This window comes from Ochlerotatus camptorhynchus, unplaced genomic scaffold, assembly GCF_037179485.1.
Source record: "Ochlerotatus camptorhynchus isolate MF236.1 unplaced genomic scaffold, CSIRO-AGI_Acam_v1.1 ptg000438l, whole genome shotgun sequence".
Taxonomy (NCBI): Eukaryota; Metazoa; Arthropoda; class Insecta; order Diptera; family Culicidae; genus Ochlerotatus; species Ochlerotatus camptorhynchus.
The window spans coordinates 128603-141297 of NW_027040924.1; the positions used below are offsets into that span (position 1 = coordinate 128603).

The following is a 12695-nucleotide window of genomic DNA, read 5'->3' on the forward strand; positions in this document are numbered from 1 at the left end:
ACCGGCTCTTCGTAAGAAATTACTCCTATCAAACAAGAGACTTTCCTAACATCAACCAATAAATCCGTCCCGCCATGGCGAGCCCTAGCGCTGAGTCATTCAATCACTTCAGCCCGATGCTTCGATCCACGTGTGTGTGTCCAATTCTGAACAATGACCTGCAGAAAAAAAAACCGAACAGCTCTAACGAGGCACTTTTTGCTACTTAGTATCGATAGAAAGATCAAAACTAAACAAACAGAAGACAAACAAAAAATCCTTGTATAACCGTGTCCAAACTGCATTATGGCAAATTCAATTGCCTCCAAATATGCAACGTTTAGAAGCCGAGCGCTTCATGGAGGTTCCCTTACTGAAACGTGCGTATCGGTTACATTTAATGAAGCTCGAGTGGCGATGTTTATTCTTATAATTCAATCGGTGGCTCGAAAACATCCGAGTCATCAACTAATAGGCAGACCGAGAAGCGTCGATGAAGGCAAAAAGTTGTATTTTTTTGACGAGTTGGTCAACACTTCAAACACTGACGCCCATTCCGGGGAGGGTGCTTCAGCTAACTACAAAACGCGTGTCTTGAAACGTGAGTAGGTTACTTCAAATGCACCGTTTCCATTTGGATTGTGGTTATGTGATGTTGGGAAATTTCTTTTTGTCGGAAGTCGTTTTGAGGAGAACTTCGTTTGGGGATCCTCGAATTATACAGTTTACTTGGAGGTTTGACCTACATTGATCCGGAATTGCATCCAGTAATACAATCAAAAGCGCGAACCTCGTTCTGTATGAGAGCAAAAATATTGCCTAAACGAGGTTCCCGACTAGTCCCAATCAATATTAAAGGCCAATCAAAATTCAAAGTTCAAAGTAAACATTTCCTTTCACTTTCAAGCCGTCAAATATAAATTCCGGCAAAAAATCAATCCAAAAAAAAAATCGAATTATCCTAAACAATGGTTTTCCGCCTTCGTGGAACCCCTTCCACAAAATCAAAAAAAAAAGGTTGATTCAGGCGTGGTATTTTAATCAAGCTGCCCTTTATTTTTCGCAGTCTCGGTCACCACCGGAAACCGCGAGGAAAATAAAAAAAAATATATATATAAGGATGTGCTCGATTGAACTGCAATCAATCAAAATCCTGAAAGCAGCACTTTTTTTCCTGCCCATGGATTTCAACTTTTTACGCGCAACTAAAACCGGTCCGGATTTAAGGTTGAGGTGATTAATGCATTTATCGAAGATTTGTAACCTCAGCGTGTTGCTCGATCTATTAAATCCGCTCACGAGCGACGATCATCCTTGAAATGTTCTACGCTTCCATTCACAAGTAATTCGTGTGCTGCGTGTATGTTAGAAGAACCTGTCTCCGGAGAACCGTGTTCAGATTTATCTTACCCGAAGTAACAATCCATCACGAGGACGATAAACTCCCGTGCGAAGCACCGAGTGTTGTTCTTTCCACGGATCGTCTGTCAACTCTGTACGATTTGGGTCAAACCCGGCAGCACTCGCTCTCTACACTATTTCTGCTGGTGCTGCTGCTGCTGCTGTGCTCTCCCCCACTCTACTCGTACGTATAAATTCTAAATCAATTTTTTCGCCATCCAACATATGCCGGCAAAACTTGTGAGCCTTGAGCCGTAAAACGTTTTCTCGTTCATCAACGCCTGCAAGCGAGCTAGCAAAAAGCACCGAAAGTTGAAAACACTACACAGTAATGGTTCTGCTTTGCTACACTGCTACTGTGAACGACGGTTTTGAGCGAGTGCTAAAGGGGACAGCATGGACCGGGGGTGGGTAATATCTGTGTTTTGCCCTTAAGTCAAGTTGATTATAAATTGTGTACCTCATCATCACATCCCGGTGACAACGACGACGACGACGATGACAATGAGCGATGGGGTGACGACGCGACGGTAATCGGACCATGCAAAGTCGATAAAGTTGCTCTCCCAAGTGCTTTCGAGCTGTTCATTAAGGGACTGGAGCTGAAGTGCAAAGAAATGGTAGCAACTAACTGTCATTATACCGTACCTAAAATGCAAAATGCGTGTCGATGCTGTTAACAAGCTCGCTTCTCGGCAACTCGCCTGACTATTACGCCCTTTGTCTTTTTTTTTTCCTTGAGTACCAATGCTACCGACGCCAAGGAGGCAGCTCCCACACCTGGACCCTACCTCTAGACCCATCAACTCATGGACCGGGGACCAACGGCTTCACTACCCTTTCGAAGGAAGGGGTGATCGTAAATTTCATGCTTGAGAAAATCCCGACGGCGCCGACTGGGATTAAACCCAGGCCCTTTGGGTGAGAGGAAGTCATGCTTATCACTAGACCATTGGCGCCGCTAACGAGGTAGTTGATTTCTTTTGCTTAGAAGCAGTTTCATGACCGAAAAAACACAATTTTTCAACAAGAAATTGCATAAATGTTCTTTAATATGGGTATTTAAATTTTGGACGTTTAGACTACACATAAAAAAAAGTGTTGTGAAATTCAATTTTTTTATTCATGTAAATGTGAATTAACAGGAGCAGGCTTCCAAATAGTACAGCCTTCTCGCGACAGTTGATTTATACCTGAATTTACTGTTGCTTTGTGTGCTTTACTACCGCTTGCTACCGTACGTTCAGGTCTTAATTTGAAGTGTGTTGGCAACAGCGCGCGCACGAACGAATGAAAGCTGCATTAGAACAGTCGCATCTATTCCCGCTTTGCTAACATCATCGTGCTTGGAACGTAGTGAACTGAATGGGCTGTATTTATACATTTCTTAATGCCCATGTTATCAATGTTTCTGTCATCATGACAGCCTTCAAAAACCGACAACATCCCTCAGCTTAACCAAGTGGCTGTCACGAAAAGACTGTCACAGACATGTCGGCCCGATGTCGGATCAATGTAAGGTCAATTTAAGATCGACGTAATCCAAATGTCGGGTCGATGTCGGGTCAATTATGTGTTTATGTTGAGTCAATGTCGGGCCAACATCGGTTTGGGGTTTGGTAGAAGTCAGGTTGGTGTCGGATAGGTTTATATTGGATAGGAATGTCTGATCTGCTCAAGACCATGTGATTTAAAAAAAAATATATCGGATGAAAATTTTGCAATGGGCAGCACAACCGTGATAGCAACCGCACGAGCTTCGGCGTCACACTGGTAGTGTGATAGCAGTCTCACGACATACGAACAAAATTTGAAATAGCCGAACGAACAAAATACATGAATAAGAACGAGCTGTCGTGTACTGGACAATACGGCAACGTTGCAAGTCGTATGACAGCCTCACTGTGGGCTGTCGCTTATAGCTCAATCTCAATGCTGTCGTAGGAAAAAGAAAGCGACAGCCGTTGGAATACTGTCATGAGGCGGTACTTTTTGTATGCCTGAACAGGAGAAAGTGTGTCATTCTATATCATTTAACATGAAAGTTTATCTGATACACATGATCATCATACAAGTTTACATGACTTCCATGTAAACTTACATATTTGAAGCAGTTACATACCAAAAGCTGTAAAATTACAGGTGCAATTTCATAACATGCTCAATTTGTTATCGCTTGTAACATATTTCGTCACATGTAATTTTCTTTGTTTTTTAGTGTGAAGCTTATTTTTTCACTTGCCATAGAATTGCTCAAAACTCTTCAATTAAATTAATATACCCCAGAAATCAATTCACCAAAATGCATATATCTCGGTCTAGTAGGCAGATAGTTTAATTCTTCCTTCGGCAAAAATAATCTACATTAAATTTGCTAAATGTGTGTTTTTTTTTTTGATAATAATTTATTTGTACAGGCTCAATCGAATAAACTTTACAGAGCCAAATTATCATTTCCAATTAAAGTCAAAGGAATTCAACTCCCAAGTAACAATGCAGTAACCATTTAGCATCCACTCTGATTTATGATGGTATTATAACGGCAATGAAAAATCCATTTAGTTTAAATATAGCATTCCAAAGTGTAAAGCATTCCTGCTTAGTAATTCAGCTTTTAGCCGTTTTAAAAACCTTTTATAGCCTGACAAGAAAGTCAAAAACTGTAATGTTTTAAAAATAAATTTAAAACAGTTATCAATCCCTCCTTAAAACTGTTCTGTAATTCATGCATAAACATCATTAGCAATTGTTTATTAATGTCTTGATAAAATACTTTATAAATGTAGCAACCATAATAAAAGCAACCATAAAACCATTAGGTTTTGCATTAGAGCAAAAAGCATTTATTGTTGCTTTTAGGTTTTTTAAAGTGCATCATTAACTTCCCAATTACTCTGTTAACAAATTGAGCTTAAAAGATGGTTCCTCATAGTTAATAAATGCCAAATTTATGACAAGGAAATCTCGAAGGATAGACGAAGTAGGATGAAAAATTCAAGTCGATTTCAGCAAAATTTACTTCTTTAGAAGAACCAGCACACCATCAACGACTGATCTGGCGGAGAAGAGTAAAGTGAGTGTTTGCCTCGAACTAATTAAACATTGTCTTAAGTTTAAAAACATATCAGCCTTCTCCAGATCTTGCGAATAGATGACAATCGAAATAACAACCGACAGCAAACCACTGAAACTGTTAGTTAGCGGAGATAAGCTGGTTTCCGATCCATAGCAGCGATTTTATTCGGCGAATGAATCAACTATTCGAAAATTTAATTCTAGCGTACATTCCTGTATCGTTTGATGGTGCACTTCGGGAATCATCCGGAAGAAGGGGATCTTTTTCGGGAACGATTGCGCTTCCAGCTGTTCGAAATGCGAAATGTTGTAAAACAGTATCGCAAACTATCTGGGTAACTGCTCCAAATCCAGTGAGAGAAAACCGCCTGGAAGAATCCTGGATCTCACAGCGCAACTATCGAAAGATAAACAAACTTTGACGTTTAACTTTTTGCAGGCAACTTTGCCTCCATAAATGCTTCCATAAATCTTAACGTGTTAGGATCAAGCAAAATGGCTTTAGATAAATACAATTCAGCCTGCAAGTTATCTTCATAAAAGCCATTTTAAAACCTTATTAATTTGTTAAGGAATTCTTGAAAGCAAAACAACTTTTTCACAAATGACCCATGAAAATCAACTTTTATGCCACCACCATGTAACAATTAGTTTGCTTGTTTTTTTTTTACAATCTTTGATTTTCAATCAATATTTCCTTCGATATAACTATATTTTGGTAAATTTAGCAATGAGAAAAAACATTTACATGCGAAAATAATAAAAAAAAAAGTCTCGGCCAAGCTCGATCTGAACAATATATATATATATATTTTTTAATGTTAAATAATTAGTCAAATCGACGTTTAACGAGGGTGGACTTAATTTTTTCGATGTTTTCACGTACATTTCACATAACATTTAATATGGCACTTAAAACTAGGCCACTTAATGAGAACTATTGTAATAAATTTGGATATTCAACAAGATTTTTATACCATCAGTTTCTATTTTAATTATTTTGATAAGATCGGATTCATAAATCCTTTTCTATCTTGACTGATGCTTTCCTAGTGGATTCAGCATGTGGCTAGGGGAAATGGCTCGGAAAGGGTTTTTATTGTTGCTAAATAGCTTTTATTGTAGCTTTCAAATGGTTCTCAGTGCGTTCGTCATACAACCTTTTGCAGTAAATCAATCTTGAAGAGCTTCGAGAATACACCCTTCAGAACCTTCTCCAGGGTGGGCCAACTAGACATATTCTAGTCTTAATGTGGTTTTGATGGATGCATTAATGACAAAATAGCCTTGACAAGGGTTTTATGAATGTTGTTTTATAGTTGCTTTGTAGTATTTCATAAAACTTAAAATGTTACCTGGGCTGAATACTCGCACGACGTGTCCGACGGTTATCCGTCCGTTGTTCGAAAATAAATGATGAAGAAAACGATTTGGCAAGCGTTTTTACTATCGCTGCTTTTCATTGGTGAAATGGTGAGCAATCAACCGAGCATTGAGCTCGCTGATGTGAGAATGCTCTATCGTTGCGTCCGTGTTTGGGATTTTTCGTTACATGTCTGAATTTTGATTTTTTTTTTTTAATGCGACCCTCATTATAGAAATTAGAGACGTAGTCCTACGTCAAAACATAAACTAAATCTTATCTAAGTATAAAGACAAAAGGATTGCAAATATGTACTTCGATAGTACTGTACCAGGGAGGCATCTTAAAAAATATCTTCAGAACTTTGTTCTGAATCCTTTGAAGTACTTTTTGCCTGGTAGCCATGTTGGCACAACGTAAAGCATGGCCGGCCTAAAAACTTATAAGAGGATCAGTGTAGGCAAAATCTGCAATCAATTGATATTTTTCCGCTCTCATGCACTCGCAGTATCACGTGTGATATTGGAACAAAATATCATGCTTGATATTGATTTTACAAGCTCCTTTGCTATTGCGAGACTATTCACAACGTGCAAAATTCAAGCTGAGAGTTGACTCGACACAAAAATAATTCCGTTGCACATCGTTTTCTTAGAAAGAGAAAGTATAGTTTGCTATCTCTTTTTACTTTTCACCGATGGCAGACACGAAGGGACTGCTGCCAGCCGTTATGGAAGTTTCGGTTGCATTCGGGTGTAAAGCAAAAATCATGAAACTCAATCTCACCACAGTTTGTTGAGATTTGCAGCTGGTGAGTTTTGTTAGCTTGATATTTCGAGCTGCGATATCACAGCTTGCAAAATCAATAGCAGTTTTTGCTAGTTGATTTTTGTCTACGAAAATCAAGCGTGATCTTGGGCGTTGGTGAGCTTTGATTTTTTGATATTTTCCCAATTTTTTTTTTTTTTTGTATCAGCAACTATTTTCAACTTTTCTAGCGTGAATTTATTTTAAGATTGTTCATTCTTTGCTTTGTGACATTGAATCGTCTTTCTCTATCTACAGGGAGTCTACTCATCTTTCTAAATAAAATTACCTGAGTTTTCCAAAACTTTAACGGATAAATTTCAGGCTTATAATAAGAAAGCTATTTTTTAAATGCTTAAAAAATATGCTTTTTTTGTAGATCAAAACAATAGCAATTGATCCAAAAGTTTTTTTTTCAGGCATAGCAATCAGTTTTAAAGAAACAGCTTTTCAATCAAATCCATTGAATGTTGAAGTTTAACGCTTACTTAATTTCTCACTTTACAAAGTTAAAAAAAAAAACTTACTTAATTTGAGTAAGTCCAAAATCTAAAATTATTCAATATCTTGAAGTTTCGCACTCCATGTACAAGTTCAAGATTTTGAAAAGTTTCAAAGTGCCAGAATCAAGGAAAAAATAAATGGTTTATTTCAAGTTCGTAATTAATTTTATGAAAGATTAGAGATCTTTAATGCAGTCCCATTAGCTTCAGAAACAATGGTAGGAACTTTGAAGAACTTCTGAGCAATGAAAAGAAATGCTGTGATTAAATTCAGTAAAGCTCCATAAACAAACTGCGGAAAAACAAGGGAAATTAATACGCTGAAAATATGGGAACTTACTGAAAACTTTAAGAACCTCCAAGCATCCGAAAATTTCCAGGAACTTTTATGAAGTTCCTAGAATTTCAGAGAACTTCACAGGTGTCATACAAACTTGAGAAATATAGAAAACATGTGGAGCATTGTGCATTTTTTAAAGAAGTTCTAAGTACTTTAGAAAAGCTAAATTTAGAGATCTTTGGGGAATTTCAGATCATAAGAGCAATTTCCGTAGCTTTAGTCCAGACTTTTGGAGCAGTTTAAAGATCTTTAATCGTAAATTTAGAAAAATTCAGAATAGTTCCATGATGTGCTGAAAAAAAAAATCGAGAACCCTTAAGATTTTCCGATTCAGGGATGTACAGAGGCCTTCAGAGAAATTATGGAAAATTCAGAAATATATCAGGAACTTCACAGAAGCCTAGAGAATTTCAGGGAAATTTAAAGGTGTTTACGGGAATTCCATTTATTTCTCAGCAGAACTGAGATCCTCAATAGAATTTAGAGCTTAAGTGAAGCTTCAAAAACATCAAGACAGATCAGAGAATCAAAGGGCAGTTCAAATAATTTCAAGGAGATGTAGAAACCTTAAAGAAGTTTCGAGAAACTCAGAGAATTCCCGGAAACTTCAGCAAAGCTCCGAGAGAATTTCTGGAGCGTGATAAAAATTTAATGAACATCCGGGAAACGTGAGAGTATTTTAAGAGTGTTATATCATGGAGATTTTAAGAACCTAAAAAGATCCAGAGAATTTCTAATACATTAAGATATTTTTAGATCGTTTCATGATATTCAGAGATGTTCTGAGTACTTCGAGGACGATCAGATAGCTTCAGAATAATTCCATTAATTTAAGAAAATTTGAAGGATTATCAAACAAATTTAGAGAACTTCAGGTAAGCATAGATATGTTTCGGGAAAATTAGTGAGCGTTAAAAATTATTAAGGAATACTTCAAGAAAAATTATTTAATTTCAGTAAAGTTGCGAGTTCTTAAAAAATACTGATAAATTCAGGGCAGTCTAGAGAACTTTTAAGAAATTAAATAATCGTTTAGGCAGTTTTAATATCACCACCAGACTATTGAAACAATTTTAAATTAGTGCCAATAATTTACGGAAAGTTTCATGAACTTCCAAAAAATCTCGAGAACTTCAGAGAAAATCATAGAGCTATGTTAATTATGTCGCTCTAAGTCCATGAAAGTTCCAGAAGTTTAGAAAAACTTCGAAACCTTCACAGAAGGACAGTGATCTTCAGAAACATTTCGGGAACTCGAGGAAGTTTGAGAATCTAATGAGAAGTATTGTGAGCATCAGGCTAGTTTCTCAAACAAAAAAGAACTGCAAAGCAGTTTCATTACCTTCAGGACAAATTTGGGAACTTTCAAGTAGTTCTGAAGACCTGAGAATAGTCCATTCTGATTTCCATTGAAACATACCTCAAAATTTCGATGAAGCGTCGAATTCAATTTTCTTTTAGTTTCCCTCGGAAATATCTTGAAATTCACCAGAATAAGCAACCCTTTGGAAAGATTATCCGAATATTAATTCAATTCATTTCAGATTTCTTTTTGAATCTCACTCCTTCCCTTGGAATTCTACTCACATTGAAAGTCTCCTAAGAATTCATTGGCATTTCTTCTCACAAATTCTTTAGATTTCTTCTCATAATTTGTTTGGTAAACTCTTCTGATTTTATTTGCCGAATTCCTTTGAAGATGTTCTGGAGTTATGCTCAGATTTAATTGTAAAATTATTCAAAAACTTATGCTCCGGATTCGTTTTCTCCCACAAACTTCATGAAATTATCCTCAAAATGCTTTTGGAATATTCCTCTGAAGTTCACAGGTATGTGCTTCTCAGAAATTACTAAGAGTTTTCATTAAAATTTACTTTTAATTCTTTCCGGGTTTCTTGAAATTCTACTCAAAACTATCAGGCTTCACCAGAAATCTTAAATTCCTTAGAACTACCTTGAAAGCAGATTGCATAGGATTTTTTTTTTATCTGAAAGGTTGTTTTCCCAGAACTTCCTCGAATTGTGGTCCTAAGAAATTTTAATAAAATTCCACGAGCTTTTAAAACTGTGCATGGAATTTGACTCCAGATTCTTGAAAATTTCTTGAAGTATTATTGCTTTTAAGTCCAGAACTAGTCCAAATTTAAAATTTCTAGGAAATATGCATGTTCAAAAAATAAAACAACATTTAAAGTCTCGGTTTTTTAAATTTATTTGTTACTTAAGATTACTCCACTCTATCTATAATGTTCAAAGTGTGAATGAAAATAACGAGAAAAATTAAATGCCTTCCAGGTATTTTAAGGAAAAATAAAGTTTCCTGAGGATTCCCGGTTTTTCAGATTTTTGCAGTTATTAGACTAATACCGTGGGTTTTGCCTTAAACTTTCTATTGAATCTTTTGCTTTAAAGGTTCATATCGCACATAAGTGTTTATGAGATATTTATTGAACAAGTCTAAAATATCAAACATTTAATTGGTGTGCCATTAGAACAACTACTTAGGTTACTTTTCAGTCACTATTTTTACAACTATAAGTCACTATTTGGTCACTTATTTCTTCAACATGGTCACTAAAATCACTATTTTTGATAGCAGTGATCGCTACCAGTCCTGTATTTGATACATTTGGCTTGAATGCCCTTAATGTCATCTTTTAAAGGCAATTTTGGTCAACTACCAATCCAATATATTTCTCTTGGTTTGACCAGGAAATTGGAACTCCGTTCATAGTGACTATGTGACTACTACTAGATTTCAAAAAGGAAACTCTAGACTTATGTGGGAATATTGGAAGATAAATTTTGCAAGCATTGCTGCAAACAACACGAAAACTTCATCCGTTAGCAGAAATACCTGTGTCATCGGCGAACACAAATTTATATCAACCCTGAAGCAAATCAGGGTGGTCCGAAGTGAAAATGTTATACAATGTTATACAGGCCTAAGAATGCTACCCTTAGGCACTCCAGCTCTAACAGGTAGTCGTTCGGATTTGTAATTTTGATAATTTATCTCCAGAGTTCTGTCAGCTAAATAATTTTGAACTAATTTCATAATATAAAGTGGAAAATTAAACTTTTTCAATTTAGCAATCAAACCTTCATGCCAAACACTGTCGAATGCTTTTTCTATGTCTAGAAGAGCAACTCCAGTTGAGTGGCCTTCAGATTTGTTTGAACGAATTAAATTGGTAACTCTTAAGAGTTGATGAGTAGTTGAATGCCCATGGCGAAATCCAAACTGCTCATCTGCAAAAATTGAGTTCGTATTGATGTGAAGCATCATTCTATTTAAAATTATCTTTTCAATAAGTTTACTTATTGAAGAAAGCAAACTTATTGGACGGTAGCTAGAAGCTCCAGCTGGATTTTTATCCGGCTTCAAAATTGGAACAACTTTTGCATTTTTCCATTTATCAGGAAAGTATGCCAAATGGAAACATCTGTTAAATAATTTTACCAAGAAAGACAAGGTACTCTCTGGGAGTTTTTTGATGAGAATATAGAAAATGCCATCATCACCTGGAGCTTTCATATTTTGAAATTGTTTAGTTAAAGATCTTAATTTGTTCAAAGCAGTCCCCCAGTAACCACCAAACATATATTCCTAAGAGAAAATATGTAGATAATCCCGATTCTCAATAGGACTAGTAAGACCCAAATTGAATTTATGGGAGCTCTCGAATTGCTTAGCAAGATTCTGAGTATAAAGAGAGAGAGAGAGAGAGAGAGAAATATTAGTAATTTCCATTTAATTCCACTACCTTATTTGCTTATCCTTGACAGATACGCGTATTTCGTCTACAATGTGCAGACTTCTTCAGTGTCTTGTACTAATACTCGAATAATACAGTGTCTTATACTAATAGTCGAGTATTAGTACAAGACACTGAAGAAGTCTCTCTCTCTTCATACAGGTATTCCACTAAGACGCCCACATTCATCAGGAAGATTCTGAGCTTTTTTTCCCGAATTTGTGATCAAAGTTTTACCAACTTCTTTAAACGCAGGAATAGTCTTTTGAGCTTTTTCATATTTTTTGTGAGCTTCCAAATGGGTTTGGAACTCGGGTCTAATTTCGAAGCATTGTTTTCAAAAGTGTTTTTCCTCAGGGCAGAGAATCGGTTTTTAATTTTCTTTTGCAAATCCCGCCAGATAACTTTCATGGCAGGATCGCGTGTTCTTGGATATTGCCTCCTACGGACATTTTTCCGACGGATCAAGAGCTGAAGATCGTCATCTATTATAATTCCATACAAGTTACGGTCGCATTTTGGTACTGAGGCAGCTCTCGCTTCAACTAAAGAATTTAGAACTAGTTAGATATCCGGGAATAAAGATTCCCGACTGTAATATGAAGAAACATTGCCTCTTTTCTTTACCTGGCTAATATGAATTCTTATCGACTCCTGAGAGGTGGTTGTGAATGTTTTTACAAGTTTCAACATCGATTATGAATTACATTTTAGGGATGATAAACTTTTTATAGAATCCGTTGGTAACCTTTTTCGTTCAATTATGGGAATCTTGTAATGATATTAGCAGAGGATTTTGTAAGATTAGATTAGCTTCAGTAACAAATTGTGGATAAACATTCAATCTAATCTACATTCTTCATATGATTCAACAAATTTGAAAGTGTCCAAAGAAGCCCGCCACGACGGTAATTCTGTTCGGTCTGTTTCCCTCTCTTTTGTTTCTTTCAATTCTGAGTCTACTTTGTACATTATATTTCGGGTCTCATTCTTAACCGATTCGATTCTATCTTGACCGAAGTCAATATGTTTACATACGTCGTAATTTTCCTACATGCGTTACCGACTTATACTCATATGAGTCTTATTTACTGCGTCATTATTTACAACAACAAAAAACGCAATGAAGCGGATCTAGACAATCGGCTCTTCTTTGACCCTTAAAATAGCTTAAGTCTTAAAGCAAATCTTAACCGCAGTTTTAAATACATCAAAAGTTGTTTGCTGGATTATGTGGTCCAATCTTCAAAGCATTAATGCGTAAATAGTCATTCAATGAGAACGTATGACGTGTAATCGTATTCATAGATCAGTTTCCGGTTCCTTATAGTACAGCACATCTCAATCAGGAACATACAGGGTTTTAAATTTATGTCTCAATAAAAAAACAAAGTGACACTTAATCTCTCGGCAATCATCTCCAATTATTCTTCCCAAAACTCCAACCGTCTCCGTCAGCTTACTCCCCC

At 36.3% G+C, this 12695-nt stretch overlaps 1 protein-coding gene across 4 annotated transcripts in view; it reads left to right on the plus strand.

Annotated features, from left to right (window-relative positions):
• The window catches only part of LOC135711766 (pseudouridylate synthase RPUSD2-like), a 594258-nt gene that overhangs the window by 118643 nt on the left and 462920 nt on the right, over positions 1 to 12695 (plus strand). The gene's annotated exons all lie outside the window — the stretch shown is intronic.